At 57.4% G+C, this 24,005-nt stretch overlaps 1 long non-coding RNA gene across 5 annotated transcripts in view; it reads left to right on the top strand.

The window, feature by feature from the left end:
• Positions 1–882: 882 nt before the first annotated feature.
• The window catches only part of LOC148108629 (uncharacterized), a 29,244-nt gene continuing 6,121 nt past the window's right edge, over positions 883–24,005 (top strand). For 2 of the 5 annotated variants that reach the window (XR_015727092.1, XR_015727096.1), the window contains exons 1-4: positions 883–1,148; positions 12,635–12,680; positions 13,214–13,296; positions 17,478–17,595. This is a non-coding gene — a long non-coding RNA (uncharacterized LOC148108629). Of the gene's footprint in view, positions 1,149–12,634; positions 12,681–13,213; positions 13,297–17,477; positions 17,596–17,948; positions 20,965–21,333; positions 22,664–24,005 lie in introns of those variants that run through there. The other 3 variants (XR_015727094.1, XR_015727095.1, XR_015727093.1) reach the window with 3 other exon arrangements.

Below are 24,005 nucleotides of genomic sequence, written 5' to 3'. Positions count from 1 at the left end.
CCGTCTTCGTAGGTTGCCCACCGTCAATGTTGCACGTCTCCCTCCAGGCCTGACTGCACGCAGACGTTGTCCTCATGCAGTTGTGATCACCCCGGGGATGCAGTCTGGGGTCCTGGCTCTTCCCCTCACACCCCGTCGCCGTGCTTAGATAGCTCAGAGTCTTTGACAAGGCCCCGTGATAAAGGATGTTAGTGAAAAAAGACGTGAGAAAGGGGGATTTGGCTTGGGGCAGGAGCCTGAGTGAGATAAACAGGCCCCACTGGGGCTGAGAGAAGCATGCAGAGGGCCCCTTGGGGAGTCACACTGGAATAGGCTGTGAACCAGCCATGTGAGCTCTCTGGACCTCAGCTCCCCCATCTGTGAAATGGGAGCATTGAGCTGGCTGGTCCCTGGGACCCCTTGAAGCTCTGAGTTTCTGGGCGCCTGTGACGCATGAACTGACTGTAGTATTTTTGGCACACTAGGCGCTAGGGGGGATAAGATGGGAGGAAGCATGGGCCCTGCCCTCGGCGACCTTATGGTCCAGTTGGAGGCACAGAGCCAGGCCGCAAAACCCAATTTAAGAACCATCGTTCAAGAATTATACGAAAGAAAAGTATAGAATTTCAATCACAGCAACACAAACAGCTTGAACTTGATCTTGTCCCAGGTGGTGGGAGAAGGACTCCTGCTTCCAGAGGCTCCGAGGAAGGCAAGAGCTGCTTTGGAGGCAGGGATGGCCCCAGCACAAAGCAGGGGCCCAGGGAGCATCGATGAGGGGACCTTGGATCTGAGAGAGCCCTCCCCTGGAATGTGCTAGGGAAAGGGCTGTGCAGAAGGGCCTGGAAACCTCACTGTGGGAGGGGTGGGGGGAGGGACTGGGCTGCTTGGTCAGGACTTCAGATATTCACAGGCGCCTGTGGACGATGGGCTGGATGTGTGCTGGTGGACCTGGGGGGCAGGGCTGGTGCCAGGGGGAGCAGGGAGGACGCCCTCGGTTTGGGAGATATGACAGCACCGGCTCACGCCTGCTGGCTGCTTACCACGAACCTACAGGCCCTGCGCCAAGTGAGCTCTGCACGTAGCTGTTTATTTCCCGTTACAACCCTGCCAAGTAGTTGGTGCAGCAGTCCTCAGTTTACAGACGAGGACATCGAGGCACAGAGAGGGTAAGTCACATGCCAGGAAGGGGAGGGGGTGAGATTTGAACTCAGGCGGTGGGCTCCCTGGCAGTGGGGATATGTGAGCAGAGGTGAAGAAGGTTGGAAGAGAGCAGGGCAAGGGCTGGGTAAGATGGCTCCCGAGGCCACTATGGCTTCAGAGGCTCATCAGGGAGGGCTCTCTGGAAGAGGTGCCCTTGAACTGAAATGGAAGTCTGGGAACGCTCACTGGAGAGGAGTGTCAGGCCAGGGAAGTGGTCAGTGCAAAGGCATGGAGGGGGGAAGGGATGTGGTGTGAAGGCGGGGAGGGGACCCATGGGCGTGGCCAGGACTGTGCAAAGCAGACCCAAAGCCACACGCTGGGCCCCTCGCTTCTGGTTGGCTGGCCAGCATATCACAGCAGTATCCTCTGTCCTTCCAGCCTCCCCACTTCTGTCCAGTCCCTCAGCAGTCTGATTAACCTAAACCGGATCAAGCTGCTCCCTGTGCAGAAGCTCCCATAGCTCCCCACCGCCTGAGCACAAAGTCCAAGCTCTAGCCCTTTGGTGATGTTTCCAGGCCTCTCCGGCAACCCTCCCTCCCCCCATGCCTGGTTAGTGGCCTTTTCCCTTCCGGTCCTGCAGCCACCAGTACAGCGGTGGCCAGAGGGGGTGCCCATGTCCGAGCCACGGAGCCCTTGCTGCTCCCCTGTTGGACAGTGAACTCAAGAGCAGCCACTGCTCTCTGTTCAGGCCCATGTCCCTGGTCCCTTGAGCCCAGCGCAGGCCCTCTGGGAGAGCACCGGGCCACAGACTTAGAGGCGGAGAAGCCAGAACACCGGGGCTTGAATCCCTGCTCTGCTGTTACTAGGCCAGCAGTGAAGGATCAGTGCAAGTTAGTATCAGTGCCTTGCTCATTGCTGGGGGCTCCAGGAATGTTGGCTGGATGTCCTAGAACCAGGAGACAGGAGGGAGGGAGAGAGAGAGGGAGAGGGAGAAAGAGGGGGAGAGAGGGAGACAGAGAGAAAGGAAGATGAGGGTGGGGGGAGAGGGAGAGAGAAAGAGAGAGAGAGAGAGAGGGGGAGGGAGGGAGAGAAGAAGAGGGAGGAAGAGGTAGAGAGGGGTAGGAGAGGGAGAGGGAAAGAGATGGGGAGGAGAAGGTTGGGGAGGGGGTTATGGGTGGAAGAGGGGAAGGGGGACATGAGGTTGGGAGAGAAGGTTGCCAGGTGGAGGGGGGAGGCAGAGAGAGAGCAGAGGGCATCAGCCAGGGTCTGTCTGGCTCAAGTGAGAGCTGCTCCATCACGAGGTGCCACCTGCCAGCCAGCTGCTCTCAAAATAGCTGTCCCTGCTGGGGCCGTGCCAGTGGAGGGCGGGGCTGGGAGCCCCGTCTGGACGCGTGCTGGGGCCCGTGGCTCTTGTGGTCTCCAGCCTGGCAAGAAGCCTCTGCTACCTGTGTCTTGAGGGGCTGTGGTGGGGGCTCAGGGGTCCCCTCCTGCGGGTCTGTGTGCGCGTGCGTGTCTGGTGGCCTGGGGTCGGGGCTGGAGGGTGCGCTGGCTACGGGCAGGGAATGGCCAGACTGGTAGAAATGATAATCATTATAGGGGTCATCATCCCCATCATAAAAAATGAGGCAGACACAGCAAAGTTGCCCTCTTCTCCCTTTGGCAAGGACCCAAGGACGTTTGGGCAGGCCAGTGGATGCACCCACCTCCCAGACTCCCTTGCAGCTAGACCGACCAGGGCACCTCTGGCCGCTGAGATGTAAGGGCGAGTCGGCAAGGAGGGCCCCGAGAAGGCTGTTGTGCTTCTGTGCTCCCACCTCGTGGCCCGTCTCTGAGCTGGCCTCCTTCCCTCTGGCTGCACACAGCCCTTCCCCAGCAGGCCGAGAAGCCCTAGCTGGGAGCGCCCAGACTGCTGGGAAGAACATCGACCCTCGCCCCACACTGTCTGAGTTTGCGTCATGGCTGGGCGTCACCCAGCTGCGTGCCCTTCCTCGGCCTCGGTCATCTCAGCTGTGAAATGGGAAGAAGAGAGAGTGACCAGTGCTGAGACCGTGCGGTGTCTCCCAGGCGTGTCACACCTCCTGGGCCACCAGACGACAATGGAATACTGACGTAGATGCATTTGAACGTGTGCTGGACGTGTTTTTGGCATTTGGTCCAGTCCAGTTGGCAGATACTTTTTTTTTTTTTAAGATTTATTTATTTGAGAGAGAGAGCGGGGGTGGGGTGACAGAGGGAGAATCTTAAGTAGACTCATGCTAAGTGTGGAGCCCGCCGCGGGGCTCGGTCTCACGCCCCTGAGATCACGACCTGAGCGGCAACCAAGAGTCGGCCGCTCAACCCACTGCTCCACCCAGGCGCCCCCAGTTTGGCAGATACTGTAACGATCGCTGCTACTTGGACAATTGGAGTGACCTCACAGCACATGTTTCTTCATCGCCTTGTGTGGCCACCGTCTGCTCTGTGTCCGTGGAGGCCGCTGACGGGGTGTCTGGCTCGTCTTCAGCTCCTGGGGGCCCGGCCCGGTGCCTGGCACACCGCAGCCAACCCCCGGGATCTCTGCTGAATGAAGGAATGCATCCGTGACCACTCAGCAGACACTTCCACGGTGACTTTTTGGGGGGGGGGGGTGGTGCCAGGCTCTGTACTAGGCACGGGACCAAATAAAACCAAGGACAAGCTAGGCGTCCCTGATGGACGAGGCCCGTGTGTTCGCCTTCGGTGGGCGGACCAGAGTGTAACCGGAAGCAACATCTGGAGCAAAAGGAAGAGGGTCCTGGCTGTGGCAGAAGAGGAGGTGGGCCATGGAAACGAGTTCTTGGCTGGAACATTCTAGCCCCTGGACTCCGGGGCGAGAAAGCCAGGTGTCCCGTGTGGAGCCAAAGGAAAGCCCTCCCTCCTGACCCTCGTTCTGCCTCTCCCACCAGCCGTGCATGAGCCCTTGTCCCTCACTCCTGTCGCTCTACCCCCAGCACCCAGAACCCCCGACACTACCATGGGTGCAGAAGAGGGTCCGAGGAGGGAGTGGCTGCTGGTCTGAGGGAGGAGGAAGAAGTCAGGAGCCTGAGGCTTCTCTGGGCTCTGCCGGTGGAATTTTCCAGACTGGCTTTTCCTCCGGTCCCAGCCTGAGCAGCTCTGTGGCACGGCACGACCTCAGCCCTCCCCTTCCTCACCTAGCTTCACTGAGCATCTCCGTCAGCCACATTCTTTCTGACAGTCTTTCTGCACGTGAGGTTCATTCTAAGGATTCTGGCTCCTTCCGTGGGGACAAATCCGTGGGGCACCGACCTCCCACCCGGTGAGTCCCCGGCCTCTGCGTGGGCCGATCCCATACCCTGGTGACGTCAGCCTGGTTCACACCTCCAAGTCCTAGACATGACCCCTGCATCACTCGGGGGGCAGAGCAAGCAGGGGGTGGCTGTTAGCCTGGGGTCCCATCCAGCTCCGGTCCCTCCAGGTGTGAGTGTTGGGAAGTCAGCAAGCCTCCGTCGGGTCCTGCGAGGCCGCCGCGGGGATTAGACGTGGGAAAGTGCTTTGTAAACTGCAAAGAGCAGGCAGATGGGAGGGGTCCCAACCACACCTCCTCCCACCAGCTGGGGGTTCCACCCAGAGGAGTTTGGGGGCCCCGCACAGAGACTCCCTCCTCCTGGGTTGGTCTCCTGGCCTCTCACCGAGGCCTGAGGTTCTGTCACTAAGGCGTTATCTCTCTGCTTTGTCTCTAACTCTGGCTGAAGGGTGCGGGTGGTCCACACGTGGGTCATTAACTCTGGGATGAACCATCCTCCCAGTCTTTCCCGGGGTGGGGCGAGCAAGCGAGAGGGACCGGGGAAAGCCTATGGTCTGCTGAAGCTCCCTGTCCGTGTTCGCAGATCCTGCCTCCCCCCCGCCCCGTCCCCAGGGTAAAGGGGGCCTGGGGGGGGCCTGACTTGTGAGCCCAATACACAATCCAAAGCATGACCCAGGGGCTTGAATTAAATGGCAAAAAGCAGCCACACACTTTCCCTGGGATCCCCCGGTGGTGAGCCATCCCCTCCTCCCACACGTGCTGGGGGTGAATTTCTCTGCCCCCCTCATGCCACGGGTGTCTCCAGACACCCTGATCTTGCTCTGAAATGTGAGACTGAACCACAAGGGTGTGGTGGAGGGGGTCAGTGTGAGGACCCCAGGGCTGGGCTGCCTCGATTGGCAGCCATTGCTCACTCGCTGTGTGACCTGGGAAGGTTACGACCCTCTCTGTGCCTCGGTTTCTTCTTCTTGAAAACGGGGATGATCACAGTATCCACCCCATATGGTGGTTTGAGGATTTAACAAAGTGGGGTGTAGGGAGAGCCTGTCCTGCAAAACAGGCTGAGTCGGCCTCAGCTTTGTGGTTACTCATCCCAAGTCTGTCGGCTTCTCTGTTCTTTCTGGAGTCCTGGCCACCTGCATCTCCTTCTGGACCACCGAGCTTCCTCACTGGATCTCCTGCCAGTGCCCCCACCCCCCAGAGTCTGTTTCCTCCCACAGCAGCCAGCAGCCAGCCGTCTTCCTCACTCACAGGTCTGCTCCCACCCCTCCCATGCTTCCGACCCTTTAAGACAGTGTGTCCATTCATTCACTGGCTCGATGCATCTTCGACGTTCTCCAGCCGTCAGCCCCTGTCCGGTACCGACTACAGTAGGCGGGGAGGGCCCTGGCCTCATGGAGCCCGCGGGCTAGCGTGCGCCGAGACCGTGGTGACTGCACAGGGAGATAAATGAGAGCATGTTGAGTTCTGCAGGCCAGTCATCGGTGGTCAGCATCACACCACCTGACAAGCCCAAACCTGGGGGCTCAAGTCTGCAGATCGTCTGGGGATCGTGAATCCAGCTGGGCTGCTCAACAGGCCCCTCATCCTTGGACTTCTGGGATGTGTGTGTCCTGTGGGGGTGGCAGGGGGCCAGGGTGCAAAGAGAAAGCTGTCTTAGTGCTTCTGGAAGATCAGACTTGCCGAAGCTTGTCTCGCAGTTAAGTCCACCATCAGCATGCTGGGAAACTATACCCCACCTGCAGGGGGGACACCCTGCAAAGCCACAGGATGGAAGGTGTGCATTCAGGGCTGGCTGGACAACTGAGATCAGGAAAGCCACCTATCACCCGCTCCCTCTGCAGGAAACAGTGGGTGCTATGCAGATGATCCCCGAGTGTCTGCTCCTGAGGGCTGCTCAGGGTCGGCCTCTCTGTACAGCCCACACTCATGCTTAGACCCAAAGGAGGAGGAGAGCAGGGAAGAGCTTTCTAGGCAAAGGGAACAAGCGTAAAAACTCAGAAGTGCACATGAATTGCTGTGTCGCTGGAACAGACAGGAGGCAGTTGGGACAGGTGCGGTCTGCGCTCTCTATCTCCAACCTCAGCAAAGACTCAGGCTCCCCTGCTTGCCCACTTCCACACTCTGGTCCATGCTGAGCGCCCCCCTCAGGCCTTCTGCCTGAACTGCACGGGAATACAGCAGTCCCCTGTCCCCGTGCCCCGTGAGTCTGGGCCCGCGGTGGCCCAATAGGTACATCGTGTGATGCCAGGTGGAGTTAAATACGAGGGTGACAGGAGAGAGACAAGTGGAGGGAATGTTGATTTCTCCTTTATTTATTTATTTATTTGAGAGAGAGAGAGAGAGTGCTTGAGTTGGGGGGAGGGGCACAAGGAGAGGGACAAGCAGACTTGGAGCGCAGAGCCTGATGCAGGACGCAAACTCACACCCCTGAGATCAGGACCCGAGCTGAAATCAAGAGTGGGACGCTTAACGCACTGAGCCACCCAGGCGCCTTGGGAATGTTGATTGTATAATTCATTATTTAGGGGCGCCTGGCAGGACATGCTGCTGAAGGTCTGCTGCCAGGGGCTGCGCAGCCGCATGCGGGGAGAGGAGGAGAATCCCCAGAAACAGAAGTGGCCCCTCGGCAGCCACGGTCCCCAGGTCTGGTCTGGGGCTCAGATCTGCCTGTCCTTCGGTCATCGTGAGCCTTGGATGCATCACTTAACGTTTCTGAACTTTGGTTTCCTCCTCTGGAAGTGGGGCAGACACAACTCCCCACCTCCCAGGGTCACCTCCTCCTTGCCCCTTCCCCCATCTACGGTCCTCACTCTTTCAAGGGGCGTCTGGTATTGATAATGCTGGTGAGGGAGCAGGAAACGGAGCTGTCCTGTCCCAGCTGCCTGCCTGGTCTCCCAGCCTGTTGTCCACCCTCCATGTGGCGACAGGACCTCGGTGGGTGCCCCCCCCCCAGTCCTGCACCCTGACCAGTGGCCATGCCCAGGTCCTAGAGAAGCGGGTGCTGGAGGTTGAGCGTAGAGCAGAAGTAATGGATTTCTGTTGGTTCCCCACCTGTCCCCCTTCCCAGGGGTGACTTCGCCAGGACAGCAGGGCGCAGACTCTGGCCCCAGGTCTGGGCGTTTGGGTGGAGGGGGTTGGGGAGCAGCACGGAGGAGCTCTGATGTCAGGTGAGCTGCCTAACCTCGCTTAGCTCCGAGTTCTGCGTCAGCGAGCAGGATAATGGAATCCGCCTCCTAGGACGGGGTGAGGATTTTCTGAGGGGTTTTGGAAGGAACGCAGCCCACGGGTGAATTCTGAATCAACTTGCTTACTCTCTGGGTGACCTCACTCCACCTCTCTGAGCCTCAGTTTCCTAATCTGCCAAAGAGAGGGAAAGAAAACAGCCTCATGGGGTCGCTGGGAGACGGTGCCTAGAAGCCCTGGCAGGGAGGCCTCCTGGAATGTCACCCGCCCTCTCCCACTTTCTTCTTGGGGGGACCTCAGGGGAGAAGGCAGGTGAGGACCTTCCAAGCCTGGCCCAGTCCCAGTTTTCACACTGTCCCCCCAGCTTCCCCTGGGAAGCAGCGCCCCCCACCCCCACTGGAGAAGTCCCCGGATGGGAGCGGGGGCAGGGCAGCTGCCCAAACGCACCTGAGGAGTGGGAGGCCTGTCTCAGCACGTGGTTATGGGGGGGACTCAGGTGGTTTGCTGCTCACAGTACCTTCTGAAGCAGGTTCGAGTCTAAGGCTGTCGTGGATAAATGAGGAGAGTCGGGAATCTGAATGAACATCCATGTCTGTCCGACTCCAAAGCCAGTACTCTTTCTGTTCCTGCTTTTCCATGTGGGCTGAGCGTGCGTGTGCGTGTGCGTGTGTGTGTGTGTGTGTGTGTGTGTGTGTGTAGGGTCCTGCCCGTCCTTCCATCCACCCAAGCCTGCAGGAAACAAGAGTCAGAAAACAGAACAGAGGCTCGCGTGGTAGAGTGTGTAGGTGAGTGAATGAATGAATGAATGACTTACAGACCAGTGAAGGAGGGAACGAATGAGTGCCTTTGTGGCGGCCCATCGTCCTCTTTTTCTGGAACCCCATTCCCCACCATGTTCTACCCCAAACTTATTCACCTCACCCCTCCCATAGCCCGGGACCCCTTCTCTGCCCACCGGCAGAGGGCCCCCCAGAGACAGGTCCCTGCCCCCACCCGCAGCCCACCTGCACCCTCAGGGTGCTTTAAGGGGGTTGCCTTGGCAACCGTAAGTTTCCAGTTGAAGAAAAAAGTTCCAACCAGGGTTTGCTGCGATGGAGAATGACATGGGGAGGACCAGTGGAGAAGGTTGCCACGGCAACCGAATATTTAAGTCAAACTTTCTCGTGGGTCTCAGTGTGGGGAGATTACTCTCAGCAAGTCAGACTCGGCCCCCTCGCCAGGCAGTTCTGCCAACGCCAAGCCGTGGCTGATGGGGAGGGAGGCGGTCCAGCCTGCCTGAAGGGCCCATTGTTCAGGCCCATCCAGCGTCTCCAGGCTTCTGCGCCCGTGTGCTAAGCCCCAGGCGTCTTCACACAGTGCAGACTCCAGGCCAACAGCTTTTGTGTCCCTCGTTCATCTCCGTGCTGGGTTGTGCTTTTTGTCACTGAGTCACTTTGCAACCCTCCCCCCCAACGCTTTTGTTCACCAGGCTGTCCTTTGTCCCCCTGCAGAAGCTGGGAGGGCTCTGAGCACTGGTGAAAGGGGCTCCCGGCTTTGTCGGTAGCAGTTGTGGGGTGGGATGAAAGAATGAGCACCTCTCTCTCTCTCTCTCTGTCTGTCTGTCTGTCTGTCTCTCTCTCTCTCTCTCTCTCTCTCTCTCTCTCGGGAGGAGTGAGGCTGCTTGAAGGGAATGGCCCGTTGGCTTCCTCGGGCGTCCCCTTTCAGGGACAGGGCCATCGAGAGGGGCTGAGCAGGGGTCTGCCCTCTGCCTCTCCCACCTGCCCTGATCCAGCTTCAACCCTTGCATAAGGACCGCTGTGACTCCCATCACGGTGAGCCCGGCACCTGTCTGACTCACGGGGGCCCTGGAGGGGGGGCACATTTCACCCTGCCCCGCCACAGTCCCCTGGGCTCCAGGTGCCCCTCTCCCCGGATCCCCACTGCCCTCCTCTCCCACCCTCCATGCCTTTGCACCTGCAGAGTCCCCACCTTGACCTCGCCCGCCTGGACCCCACCACCCTCCTCCCTGAGTTGTGCGGAGAGTGAGAAGGAGGTGCCTGGAGTGGAAGCCCGGACTGGGCTTCCCAGTTTGTGCTTAGTCCTGTGTGTGTTTGCGTTAAAGAGTAACTCCCGCCCTGCCCTCTGGGCCCGAGGTGCCGGCATGGCCAGCTCTTGTGCAAATAAGACGTCTTTAAACCGTCCTGCCACTCGTGGGAGGGATTCGTTCTCTCTCGGCAAATGTTTATGTGTGATTTCTCCCCTCCTGTTCGCTTTCCTTCACGGCCTCTCCTGCCTCCCTCTGCGCCGCCCTGGGGGCCAGGGTGACCTCACCTCCCTCCAGGACGGGCCTTCCTACCACTCTTGATGGGTAAATATTTACACCTGGAGCGTGTCCTGGGGCATGTTACCCTCCTTCTTTCAACAAGCAGATATCACTGAAGGAAAAAAGGGTCCCCTGAGCCTCTCCCTTCTCCCCCCTCCTCTTTATTGCCTCGGCCTAGAGCAGGGCACGGGGCCACAGGAGCTGAGGGGTCTCGTCTGCTGCCTGAGCAAGGCCCCTTCCCCATCCACTCAGTCCTCACAAGGACCTGAAGGCCTTGGTGTTATGGCTCCTTTGGAGCTCAGAGAAGGTGAACAGTTCGGCCAGAGCAGCACAGCTCGTCATGGTAGAGATGTAACTTGAACTCGGGTCTGCCGGTCACACTTGAATGGATGTTCTTTCTTTGAAACCAGGTTGGGGCATAGGACAGAGAGAGGCTGGACAGACAGCGGCTGCCCGCAGGACAGTGAGCCCCAGGAAGCGTGAACAATTCATGAGCAGGTATTGGGTGCCTAAGGAGACACCCATCGGAGGCTCTGGGTTCTTCTATCAACGTGGGCAGTCTGCCTACCCCTCTCATATTCCGGAGGGGAGTGGTAGCCACCCTGTCCTGACGGCAGCTCGTTCCAGGGGTTTGGATGTGGGAGGGAGAAGACAACACCAAGGCCGTGCCAGCAGACCTGGGGAGCGGGGCCGGGTGGTACCCCTTGACCCAGGATTCTGGTCTCCTCGGAGAAAGAGTCTGGTGGCAGCCACGAGCCCTCTGTTGAAGGAAACCATGGCACGGGTAGCAGGGGCCGGGGAAGGCCCCGGAGCTGTGCCCTAAGCAAAGTGAGTCAAGCCTGCTGCTTCCATGTGATCCAAATCTTATCGTAGACCCACCAGAGAAACTTGCTCCTTCGACCATTCCATACATGAAAGGGGGTTTCAGCTACTCCTTGGGAGCATGGAGAATTGGAACCAGGAGTCCAAAGATTGAGCTCCCGTGGTGCCCTTGTCTCGTTCTGTGACTTGGGGGCGGCGAGCACACCCCTTCTCTCAACCTCAGTTTCCCCGCCTGTGCAGTGGGGTGAACATGATGTACCCCACAGGTCGCTAGACTCCATGTGGTCCAGTCTTGCCTTGGGGACACATGCAGAGAGCCACAGAGGAGCCACCAGGGCGTAATAAAAGGAACTTTAAGTCTTTACTTTGGCCTTTCCCCAAAGTGGGCAGGAGGCTTGGGGTCAGGGAGAAGTTTATTCCCAATTCATAGCAAACTTTCGGAGTCTCCCCTCTCCAGTATTCTCCACAAAACTGTAGACGCTTCTTCCCTCCCTGCCCCCCACTCCCATCCAAACTCCCCCAGACTCGGAGACCAAACACCTGTCAGCGTCTCTCCGCTTGGATTTTAACATGGCGATCCAAACGAGTTTCTCCTTTATGATTCTTCTCACACCAGGGAGGGCAGGGAAGCTGGCTGGACCCTCAGAGAATGTGGGGGGGGCGGAGGGGGAGGGAGGCGAGGAGGGTCCCACATCCGTGCTGACCGGTCCGTGCTCCTGGTCACAGGTCACGGTGCTGGAGCTAATGTTTATGGCATGTGTCCCAGGCACCTCGCAAATCTAACTCACGACGACCCCAAAGGGGAGCCGTGATGGCCCCCATTGCACGGCTGACGGGTCCGAGGCCCTGGGAGATCAACTTGCCCAGGACTTCACAGCCAGTGGGTGAGGAGGGCCGAGTTTCGAGCTGAGGCTCTCTGACTTCAGAGCGCACACTTGTAAGCATCCTGCATGCCGGTATCTGCCTCCTCCAGGGTGTGGACCGCAGAGTCCAAAGGGTCCGTGAAAGCGTGTTCAGAGGCTGGGACATGGAGCACGGTAGAACTTGACTGACGAACCCACTAGCTGAATGACGTGCTTTATAAACCATGGAGTGCTTTTTTGGTGATATCTTTGAAAAGCCAAACTTTTCTCTGCAATATTTTTGTCCTTAGAGCGGAGGGCGCCCACGGGCAAGGTGGGGGCTCAGATCCGATGAGGAAAGCCTGGGTGCCAGGGCCTTCATCTGCAAGGGGTTCCCGTAGGTGCTGAGCCCAGCTGCGTGCACCCCCACATACGCCTCCCCCCCACATACGCCTCCCCCCATAATCTGCGGAAGGCAGACACGTCAGAAGGGCCCTCCCTGCCTCTGAGAGCACCCAGGGGAGTCTCGTGAGGAGTCCTGGCAAGGCCTCTTTCAAGCTGTGTGATTTAGGACAAGTTCCTTAATCTTTCTGAGCCTGGATTCTGTCTTCTGGATGTTAATGTTACCTTGCAAAGTCCTCGCAAGGTGGACAGCTCCTGATACAAAATCTCTAGAACTGGCCTAGGACACGGTGAGCATGTGAGTGACAGGCTTTCTCAGGCTCGGCCCTACTGGCATCGGAGGCGGGATAATTCTTCATCGTGGGGCTTGTCCCACGCATGGTCCACGCACTCAGCGCCATCCCTGGCTTCTACCCGCTAGGTGCCAGCAGCTCCTTCCAGTTACCGCAATCCCAAATGTCTCCAGACCTTGACAAATGTCCCTTGGGGACAAAATCAACCCTGCTCGAGAACCACTAGAATAATCCTAGCCATTTTTTCTTAATTTGAAGGTCTAATTGGCTTTATTAAGCGATTCATGAATAGGGCAGCCTCCCAGCTAGCGAGGAGAGGGGAGCTCCAGGAATAACCATAGCTACTGTGACCAATGATAAGAATGATTTCTTTTTTTTTAAGGGCCGTGATGAAGACAGCCCCATCCCTGGGATGCTGCTGACCGCTGGTGTGTAGAGCCGGAGTGTAGAGCCGGACTGAGGGGTTTTATTATAAATTATATAATGATTTTATTATAAATTATAAAATGATTAGGAACACGCGGAATCTAGATGGTGGTTGAAATGTTTCAATCTGGAGAAGCTGGAATGTGGGAAGAGGGCTAGTATCAGTCTTCGTACAGGTGATGATGCTGCGGGACTCGCACTGTGACCAGCATCCCTCGCCGCCCACGATAAGCCCTGAGGCTGGCTTCTGCTACTTTCGGCGGGGGGGGGGGGGGGGGCGGGGGGGGGGTGTTCAGACTCACCGAAGGGCCCGGGAACCGGGTGATTTTGGCCCCTGGAGTGGTTTTCTCTGTGTGGGTGTGTTGCTTCCTGTGGCTGCTGGAACACATCACCACTCACTTAGTGGCTCCAACAGTCCCCGTTTATTGACGTACCACTCTGCGGGTCAGAAGTCTCCTGCGGATGTCGCGGGGCAGGGCTGGTTCTGTGTTCCCTCCGAGGCTCTGGGGACAGTCTGTTTCCCTGCCCTTTGCAGCCTCCCGCCTTCCTTGGCGCCCAGCCCCTCCGGTCTGCAGAGCCAGCAGGGCAGTCAGGAACTTCTTGGCCTCCCTCTTCCCTGTGAGTACGCTGCCCACACCCCAGATAATCCAGATCGTCTCCCTATTTTAAGGTCAGCTGATGGGTAATCTCAATCCCCTTTTGTCATGGGACAATGTATATCTGCTGGTTCCAGGGGTTAGGGCTTCTCTGGGGAGCCATCATTTGGCCCGTTGCACAGGGAGTCAGAGCCATGGAGAAGGTTTCTCAGGAGAGGGGGGTGGCAGATCAGTTCATCTGGAGCTGAGGGTCTGTGAGGGGAGGAAGGAGAGATCAGATACTATAGGCGAGAAGAGCCGGATGCTCGAGAGGCATTTTGTGCCTGGGGATTTCTGAGTCAATTCTTAGAAGTAATGGGGAGCCATGGCAGGTTCTTGAGCAAGGTTAGACCTGAAACACAAGGCAAGCTTTTGGTGGGAGAAGCACTTCTGCAGATGGGTCAGGGATGGAGCAGTGTGGAGGGAGGTGGGACAGGACGCCGCCTAGGTGAGGGGGCAGAAAACCCAGAAGCCAAGAGGGGTTAGAGGAGGGGACAACTGGAGGACCCGGAGGCCTTGTGCTGTAAAGGGTGTAAAGGGACCGAGCAAGGGCTTTGCAGGTTGGACGCGCAGTTCTGCTCATTCCTAGCTGTGTGCACAGGGCACACTGAGCTTTACTTTTCCAAACCTCCGGTTCCTTCTGGACCCAGAGACCGTGGGCATGAGAGTCCCTCTGGGCAGAGGCTTGTGGGCACAGTCCTGCCACTCTGCTCCTTCCCTGCTCAGTGACAGTCCCCGTGCTCATGTGACACAGGCATCTTCAGATGCCTTGACATCAGCATTGTGTTCTCTGCGCCCACAGTGTCACTGAGTGTGGGCGCTGGGGGGGGTGCAGGGTGCTGGAGGGCGCACAGGGCGGGTCACAAAGGAAGCAAGTGACAGTGCCTGTCCCGGGACCCCGGGGGGGGGGGGCTCCTTACCATCTCTCCCAAGCTCCGTTGACCATTGTCTCAGCGGCCCTCGCCCTCAGGGGGGCTCCTGCCAACCTCAGCCCCGAGTGCAGACACTGAAGTTTAGGGACCTTTTAGTCCCAGAGGTCAACCAGTTCTCCTAATGAGGTTAGAGTGAGCTTCTGCCAGCTGCAAGAGTCCTGAGGCTGCAGGAGGTAAGGAAGGGAGGAGGGGGAGGGAGGGCAAGAAGGCTGAGGAAGGTGCTGCGTGGTGTGTCACCCTTGTGGAGGCCTTACTACGAAAGGATGCGTCCTGGCCAGGCCTTTGTATTTTTTTTTTAAGATTTTATTTATTTATTTGAGAGAGAGAGAGTGTAGAGCAAGAGAGAGAGAGAGTGCCCCCTGCAGGGGCAGGGGCAGAGGCAGAGGGAGAAGCAGACTCCCCACTGAGCAGGGAGCCCTGGATCCCAGGACCTCAGGATCTTGACCTGAGCCTAAGGCAGACGCTTTCACCAACTGAGCCCCGCAGGCGCCCCTTGGCCTTTGTATTTTGAAGGCAGCATGACAGCTTCTTTTCTCTCCTGGGCTGCCAGAGAGGTTGTCGCAGAAGGTGGTTACGAAGGCCTTGTTGTCGGAGGCCTAGGCCATGGAGGGACTGAGCGGGATTGTTCAGTGGGGGTGGGGGATGTGGGGAGCTTGATGCTTCCAGGGTTGAGGGGAGGCCCCGACTCCAGGACAGGCAGGGGGCAGAGGGGCTGTGGCTCCCTTCAGGTCTGGGGCACAACCCAGGGTGAGGGGCTGGGAAGGGGACGGCCAGGGCTCAGGACCGTCTGGGCCAGAGCTCAGGACCGTCTGGGCCAGAGCTGGTCCTTGTGTGGCCGCACTTGGTGGCGGGGATCGAAGGTGCTGGTGGAGGGAGCCGCGGTCCTGTAGGAGACCGCCGGGGTGGTGCAGCAGGGAAATACCCCACGCTGGGCTCACACGCCAGAAAGGAGGCTGGGGGTCTGAAATCATGGTGTGTGGGGGGGGTTAGTTTCTTCGGAGGCCCATCTCCTGGCTGGTGGAGGGCCGTCTTCTCCCTGCGTCCTCACGTGGCCTTCTCTCTGTGTGTGAGCTGGCACCTGTCTGTGGCCACATCCCCTCTTCTTAGAGGGACACCAGTCTTATTGGACTAGGGTCCCCCCTAAAGACCTCATTTTCACCTGACTCACTTCTCTCAAGGCCCCATCTCCAAATCCAGTCACATTCTGAGGTGCTGGGGTTAGGACTTCAACAGATGAATTTTGGGAGCGGGGGACACAGTTCAGCCCACGGAAGTGCCAGAGCCACCTCCGTGTCTGGGGGACCCGGTGACCTTGTTCCTGTGGAGTCCACGGTAAGGAGAAGCAACCGCAGAGGCTGCCACGGAGGACTTCCCGCCAGTCTTGGGGGCGGGTGGTGCTGGATTTAATTCCATTTGTTGTTTATTATTATTATTATTTTCTCTTTCAATACATAGCCCCCAGGGGTATGCAGAGGCCTTCCTGCACCACCCCTCAGGCCGCCTTGGGCCCCCGGCCACCGGGTTGCCCTCCCCAAAGGCACTGCCCACTGTGACCAGTTCTGGGGCTCTGTCACAGTCCCCGCCTAACTCCCACGCATCTGCTCCGCTCCGGCTGCACACCAGCCGGGGCCGCACATCCAGGAGACCTGTCTCTGGGGGCAGGCCCTGCACTGGTCCGAGATGCCTCCCGCCGATTCCTGAGCAAGCAGGGCGGAGAAACACAGCTTTGCCCACACCTGGACTCGGTGGGCACCTCGTGGTCCATCTGGGGCGGGAAGAGGGAGGAAGGGAAGACGCCGGCCCTGTCTGGGTACCAGACCCTCTCACACGCTCTAGCTTCCTTTTCGTGACCTCCCCGCTAGGTGGCATCCTGGTCGCCCCTGTTTTACAGGTGAGGAAGGTGACACTCAGAGGGGCCACCCAGCCCTTGGAGGTCCTCCAGCTGGGGATGGGGAGCAGGATCCTGGCTGGGGTGGGGGGGCCCCTGCTCCGACGTCTTCTCTCCCAGGGCAGAGCTAACAGAAGGCTAATAACAAAGCCGCTGCCGGGATGCGGGATGTAGTGAGACTGAGCTGGCTGCTGGAGAGGAAGGGTTCGGGGAGTCACATGCTGACGGTGACTCAGGGAGCGCACTGCCCCAATTGCCTTTCCTTTGATCAAGTTCTTCCTCACCTCCAACTTTGGTTTTGCTCCCCCGTTTCTCCTCCACCTGAGAAACAGTTTTCTGTCCTTTCAGGACCTTTATTCCAGCTGCTCTGCCCCGACCCCTCACCCCTGCTCCCTAGCTCCTGTCACCTTCATCCTCTGTCAGATCTTGGTCTTTAGTCTGCTCTCTCCTTGCCTGGGTTGCTCAGGGACTGACTCACTGTTCGTAGGGATCAAGGTCCCTGACGGAACCACAAGCTCTCAACCCTGAGGAGCAGGAGAGGAGACGAGTGGTTTCCCTGAGCCCTACCCCCAACCTTTACTAGGCTTTTGCCCCATCTACCCACCCGCTCATCCATCCATCCATCTATCCATTCATTCATCCATCTACCTACCCATGTATTTACCCATCCATCCATCCACCTATCCATCCACCCATCCACTCGTCCACTTGTCCATCCATCCACCCATCAATCCATCGATCCAACAATCCATCCATCCATCCATCCATCCATCCATCCATCCATCCACCCATCCACTCGTCCACTTGTCCATCCATCCATCCATCCACCCATCAATCCATCGATCCAACAATCCATCCATCCATCCATCCATCCATCCATCCATCCATCCATCCACCCGTCCACTCGTCCACTTGTCCATCCATCCATCCATCCATCCATCCATCCATCCATCCATCCACCCATCCATCAATCAATCCACCCACCCATCCATCTACCTACCAATCCACCCATCCATCCACCCGCCCATCCACCCACCCACCCATCCATCCATCCTCACTTGCCATGTAGATACAGCCGTGAACAAGAGAAACACAGACCCTCTCCTCATTCCAACTAGAAGTTGGCCATTAAATATTGCACTAAACCAAATGCTGCAGGACAACACTCTGCTCTGGAGAACGTAATAATAATGCCTTTGTAATAACGCTAACGGTCAAGGAGAAGACAGACGCTGTTTTAGCACAGCACGAGACCAGTGATGGAGCGGCAAGTCTGGCTGTCTTAGAGGGAAACCACCCTGGGAGCTGACGTTGGTGCTGGCCTTGCTGCCTCCCTTTCCCCAGCTGCAGAGTCTGAAGTCTCCCAGCCCTCCCCTCCCTCATCCGTCTAGTGGCAGAAGAAATGGACGGACAGACAGCACAAAGGAGGAGCGCCGAGACGGATGCAGGGTGGTTGTCACAGGTGAGACCCAGGGTCTGGCTCTGAGGCCCTGCCTTTTTAATGGGGACAAGTTGACAAGACCAGAACAATGCCCGCTCCCTGTGGGGGAGGAACCGTCTCTGGGGCCTACAGGGTGGGCGAACATTCCTTGGGATTCTGCTGCAGTTGGACCACGTTGTTTTGGTCTGTACCTTCCCTCCCTTGTGCCGTAATGAAAGTGCTAGTGGGGGCCCACGGGGTAACCCTTCTGGAGCTGCGTGTGCGTGTGCACGCATCAGAGGCTCACGGCAGCCTGTGGGGGTGGTGCTACCATCGTCCCCTAAACATGGGAGGCCCCAGGCGCGGAGGGGTGAGGTGACTTCCTAATGTCACAGGTCACAGCACCGAGGCAGACCAAGTGCGGTGCGTCCAGTGGGGCCCACGCCGGAGGAGCCACGGGACAGTGCTGTCCAGAGGTGCTATGTGGCACCTGCCCCGGGACTGTGCCGAGGCCCGCCCCCCCAACAGCCGGGCTACTAGCAGAAGGCGCCCGGGGCCAGGGTGCACCAGCAAGGACAGGGACAGCTCCGAGCGCACGCTATAGGGGACAGGGGCAAGGGAGAGGCTGCCCACCGTCTTCAGGGGGAAGAGAGAATGGTGGCAGCGGTGGGGGACGGGGCTGGTCCTTGGGGCCACTCTCTCGGGTTCGAGCTCCAGGGATTTTTCTCCTTTCGAAATCACAAGTCTATTCTTGTTTGTATTCGTGCCTGTGACTTTTGGTCAGGTTTCGTGAGTTGTAGTCTGCTTTCTGTACGGGCCAGGCTTGGTAGTGCGCAGTCCTGCGAGTTTGGACCAGCGCCCCCCCCCCCCCGCCCCCGTTGTGTTACCACCGCAACCCGAAACGCGGAACATCACTCCCAGGTTCTGGAATCTGTTCTGGAATCTCAGCCTCCAAGCGTCTGTACATGCTGAACCTAAGAAGCGAACATTCCAGGCCCCTGGAGCAGCCTGAGGCCGGCTGCGTCCTCCCTGGCTGACCCTCTGGCTGCTGCGGGGGGATGCGGGGCCTGCAGCCTCCACAGGGACCGGACACGTTCCCGGCCCTGGTCTTGCTGCCTCTTTGAACATGGCCTTCGCGTATCTAGGGATACTCTGCGGATCCGGGCGCCGCCCTGGGGTGCTGGGCAGCTGTGCCAGCTCAGGAACGCAGTGCTCTGCCTCACCTAGGGGCCCGGGGGGTGCCCATGAACGCCATTTGTTAATGAAGGAGGCAGGTGGAAAGGAGGCAGCTGGAGCTACTTTGTGCTTTGAAGAGCCCTGCCGGGCCGGCCTGACTTCGGTCGTGGGCACTGAATGAGTTCCGCTAGAGTTCTTGCATCGGATACTTCAGGGTCAAGGCATTCGGTGAATGTGCTGGACGCCGGGGCCAGAACTTCCTGGGTTCAAATCCTCACTTTACCACTGACAGACTCTGTGGCGTTGGGAAAATTATTTACCCTCTCTGGGCTTCAGTTCTCTCATCTGTAAGTGGGGCTTAATCTTCTTGTGCTCCCTTCCCTCCCTCCTCCCAGACCATGTTTTAGAAACTGAGACGGAAAATATGTGAATTGGAATCTTGGTTCCACATCTGTTATTATTTATGCGGTATTGGGCAAATCCCCAGGCTATGCTGTGCCTCCATGGATTAAGAAAAAAGCCAATTATATTCTGACACCCAATGATTATTATAAGATACATCTTGATTTCAAAGATGTAACAATGTGAAAATATGTTGTATCTTAGAGTTGCTAAACTTCCCTATCCTGAGTGCCTGCTTTTTAGCCTGTGCTTTGTTGCCTCATGGTCTCAGAATAGCTGCCAAGCATCATGCCCTCACACCAATATCCCCACAAGGAAGGGTGAAGAGGGCCAGCCAGCAGTGGCTAGGTGGGGTGTGGGGAGGACACAAGATCTTTTCTAGAAGCTGCTTAGCAGACCTGCTCTTGCATACTGTCAGCCAGAAGTCGGTCATACGGCTACTGTTACTGCAAAGCAAGTTGGGAAAGGGTCTGACAAAACAGAATGGGAGAGTCACCAGTGGCCTAGAACAATCCTTTTTGGCCCCTGTTTTGGGCATTTTGATGTTCCCTCCTGCATGGGAGTTCTGTTAGCAAGGCCAAAGTAAGTCATCTGTTGGTCAGGCAAATCCCAGACTCGGCTGCAGATGGGACCTTAAAACTCAGCTAACACCACTTGCCACCCAGCCCTCTGATCAAGTTGTTTTTCCAGCATCCTTAATAGATGGTCATCCAGCCTCAACTCAAACCCCCCTTACAGGGGACCCACTTCACGAGCTAGCTCCCAGGCTTTCCAGCCGCTGAACTGTTGAAATGTTCTTGCTTAAACTGAGCCAAATGGGCCTCCTCCAATGAGTCCTGGCTTTGCCCCTCGCGGTGCCCAGGTCCGGTTGGTTTCCTCTTCCTGGTGAGTGCCTCCCAGGTTTTGAAGACCGAGCTCATCCTTTCCCACTGCCCCCCAGTCCCCATAAACCTTCAGCAGCCCCAACCCTATCAATTTCTTTTTTACATCCTTCCTGACATTATTCTTGGAGGTATCAGTCTTTTGTCGTAGAGCTTCCAGTTTGACAAATCATTTCAGCTGTTCTTTCTTGAGAGTTCACTTTTGCTGGGCATTGTCCTCAATCCCAGGGAGATAGCAGTGAACAAGAGAGACCTTCCTCTGTCTGAGCCCACTGAAGAGCCACTTTATATGTGCCCTCCTCCAGGAAGATTTCCCTGATTTCTGGTTAGGCTAGGTTCCCTCCTTTAGGCTCCCATAGCCTCCCGGGCCCCTCTGCCATGACACTTGGTGTACACCGGGCCGGCCTCTGTCTCCTGCTCTGGACTGTGAGCCCCAGGAGGGCAGGGGCGGTGCTGGGCATGGTGGTTATGCCTGTCTCACAGCCCGCACATGGTAAGCGCCGGATGCATGCCGTTTCCTCCGTGAATGGGCAGTTACAAAGGTGGCTGTAGAACCTGGAGGAAGGGGACCTCTTTGCCGTTTCTGGGGGTGAGAACGGCTCACGGCATTAGCCCCTGCTTATGATGGGCTCCATCCTCTCCAGCCTTATGTGTCCTTCTTGCTCCCCATCTCAGTGTTGAGAATAGCTGACGTCAGACTGACTCGGAATCTTGGCTCAGCCACTCACTGACCCTCTTATTGACTTGGGCAAGTGACTTAACTTCTCTGAGCCTCAGTTTCCTTACTTCTAAAATGAAAATATTAACCTTCCTCATTGGGTTATTGTGAGGGTGAAGGACTTGACACCTGCCAAGAACCGGGCAGACAGCCCATGGCAGGTGCGCCACGAACTTCGGTTCTTGCTTCCCACCAAATGGGACTCTGCCAGCCTTTGCCTTTGCCTTGGGGTTGTCGGACAGGATGGGGGAGGGGGTGGGACGTGTCAGCTAGCTTGGATGTGGCTTTGAAGAAAGTTGGGCCTGGCATTCCCATGCAGCAAGTCCCAGGGGATGGGGAGAAATCTGGGAAGTGACCTGCGTGGGGACCCAGGACAACCATCCCCGACCACAAGGCTTGGTTTCCCAGGCCAGATGGGTAAGTGATGATTGATCAGCCTCTCCCTCTCCCTTCAAACCACACACAACACAAGACGAAACTGATGGCCAGAGAGGTCAGGTGACTGGTCCAAGGTCACACAGCAGCTAGTCCCAGATCTCCAGATTCATGGTCCAGGTTTTTTTTTCTTTTTTCCTTTTTCTTTTTTCTCTCCTCCTTCCCCAGGAATGTCTCCCTAATGGTTTCTCCTTGGAGATGACCAGGCCATGAGTCGCTTCTTTATTTCCCTCGTGAAACCGAGCTGCTACCTCTGGCCTGTTCCCTAAGCTGCATTGGACGAATCTGGGAGAGGGTAAGGAGGCCTGCAGGGGACAGATGCTCCAGAAAGGGGATGTCCTTTCTCCGTGCCATGCCCTGCCTCTGTACCCCTGCACACGCAATCTCTCTCTGCTGCTAAGCGGGTTGGCGTTTCCTGCCTGTTACCGCCAGCTCCTGGAGGGCAAGCACACTGTTGTCACTAACATTGTCTTGAGAGGGCCCCCGCCGTGCCAGCCGCTGTGTTCAGTGCCACGAAGCAACGTGAGGACTGTACCCATTTAACAGTGGAGGGATACAGTTGCCGGCTGGGTCGGCTGTGCCCTACCTCCCGGTTAGCTGAGCTGAGAATGAAGCCTGGCCCAGCCCCTGGTGCCCGACAAGGACCAGCACTCACCGTGTTCCAAGCACGTTCCAGACACACTTCTAAGCACTTCGTATGTCCTAACTTCTTTCCTTGGCACAACCGCCCTATGTGGGAGGGCCTGCTATCGTCCCCATCTGCCTGATGGAACACTGAGGCCGAGCCAACGGCCAGTTCTTGCCTGAGGTCATGTAGACGAGAGGCAGGGGACGAAGCACATGCTGTCTGGGCTGCTCTGTCCCTGTCGCACTGTGAGCATCCCTTGGGGATGCTGATGCGGAGGCCGACGGTGCGCCGGCAGGTGAGGGGGGGAGAGGCAGGGGTCAGCATCGGGACTCACAGGCAAGGCCCGGGCAGGGTGCGAGCTCTGGGGCGGGACAGGACAACATTTGCTCCTCATTTGGTCCTGCCTGGGCTTGAGAGAAAGTAAAGGCATGGGGTGGAAGGGAGACACAAGACTCTTCCTTTCCACCTGGCACAAGCCCAGATCTAGACTTTCTTTCTCTTTGAGGTTTTCAAGAAGCCTGGGTGGTGGAGGGCAAGGCAGAAGGCAGATGGCTCCCCTGACGGCCGCCACCCCCACATGCCCACCACCGCTGCCCAGCAGTGCCGGGGAAGCGGAAGGGAACGCGCCGTGTGGGATCAGGGACCGGGTCTCCACCGGCTGTCCCCTCCGTGGCTGGCCCGGGAGCCCACAGTGGTGAGGAGTGTGGGCTCTGGAGTCTGACTGTCTTGCTTTCAATCCCAGTTCTGCCACATGGGCAAGCGGACCTGGTGGAGAGGAGGCCCCGGGTGCTAGTGAGGGGCACTTAGAGCCATTCGGGGAAGGGCGGAGGGAAGGGAACCAGGCTGTGAGTCCAGTGGGAAGTGGGGCTGGATGGGGGCAGGAGGAGGTCTTGAAAGCCTGTGTGCCAAGGCCGGGTTGTCTGACCTTGTCCTTTGGGTGGGGGGAGGGACAGCCTCTTGCGAGGTTCTATGCGGGGGGCGGGGGAGGCTTGTTGGATTACATCCAATCCTCATAGACTCTGCCATGTGACTTCAAACAAGCGTACCCTCCTCTCCTCTATCCAACGAGGCAAAAATAAAATAATACGAAAACAGAGAGGGAGACAAACCATAAGAGACTCTTCACTCTAGGAAACAGAGGGCTGCTGGAGGGGAAGTGGGTGGGGGATGGGGTAACTGGGTGATGGGCATTAAGGAGGGCACGTGATGTGATGAGCACTGGTGTTATATGCAACTGATGAATCACTAAACTCTACCTCTGAAACCAATAATACACTACATGTTAATTAAATTGTATTTATTTTATTTTTCTAAGATTTTATTTATTTAAGAGAGAGAGAGGGAGAGAAAGCACAAGCAGGGCAGAGGGAGAGGGAGAGGCAGACTCCCCGCTGAGCAGGGAGCCCAATGTGGGGCTCCATCCAGGACCTGGGATCATGACCTGAGCCGAAGGCAGATGCTTAACGGGCTGAGCCACCCAGGCGCCCCTAATTAAATTGAGTTTAAATTTAAAAAAACTGGAAAAAAACCGACAAAATTACGAGGCATCTGGCCTTGTAGCTTCTTGGGTTCCGTTGAATCCCCGTGTTGGGTTAGGACGCGGAGCCTGCGCATGGGGTCGGCAGAACCGCCAGTCACCTCGGAGGGATCTCGTGGGCACAGGAAGGCCCTGGTCCCCAAATCATTCCCAATGCAGTCGCCACGGGGCCTGCCGAGCAGGTGCCGAGCCGGTGTGGACCTCACCTTGACCAGTCTCCTTCATTCCCAGCCACGCTCTGGCCTCCCTGGTCTGCATCGGTCCTGCGGCCGCATGATTCTTCTTGCAGAGGGAACAGTCTCTGCTGAGTGCTTGTGGAGACCATGGGGTGGCAGGTCTGGGGTGCAGCGGGACAGAGGGGCCTGAGGGGAGGGGCCGCTCTGGGAAGATGTCTCTACTGTTAGCCCCAGAGGGCGGGGCAGAGAGAGAGGACAGGAGAGGGACAGTGGCAGGAGATCAGAGTTGGGGGTGGGAAGGAATTTTTTAAAAACCTCATGAAAATATGTATTTGACCCATATTACTCTTTTTTCCCTTCAAAAATAATAAGCATGTAATTCGGTGGACATACTTAATTGAAAAGGGAAAACCCATCCAGAAAGATAGAGAAACTTATCAAGACGTTTTCGTTAGTGTAGGGCGGTTGAGGGCATTCTATGTAGGATGGTTGTAAACTC

The sequence above is a fragment of the Ursus americanus genome, chromosome 17 (genome assembly GCF_024610735.1).
Source record: "Ursus americanus isolate L20-20 chromosome 17, mUrsAme1.1.p, whole genome shotgun sequence".
In the NCBI taxonomy this organism is placed as follows: domain Eukaryota; kingdom Metazoa; phylum Chordata; class Mammalia; order Carnivora; family Ursidae; genus Ursus; species Ursus americanus.
Note: the sequence above shows the minus strand (reverse complement) of the source record. Positions and strands in the feature narration are given on the sequence as shown.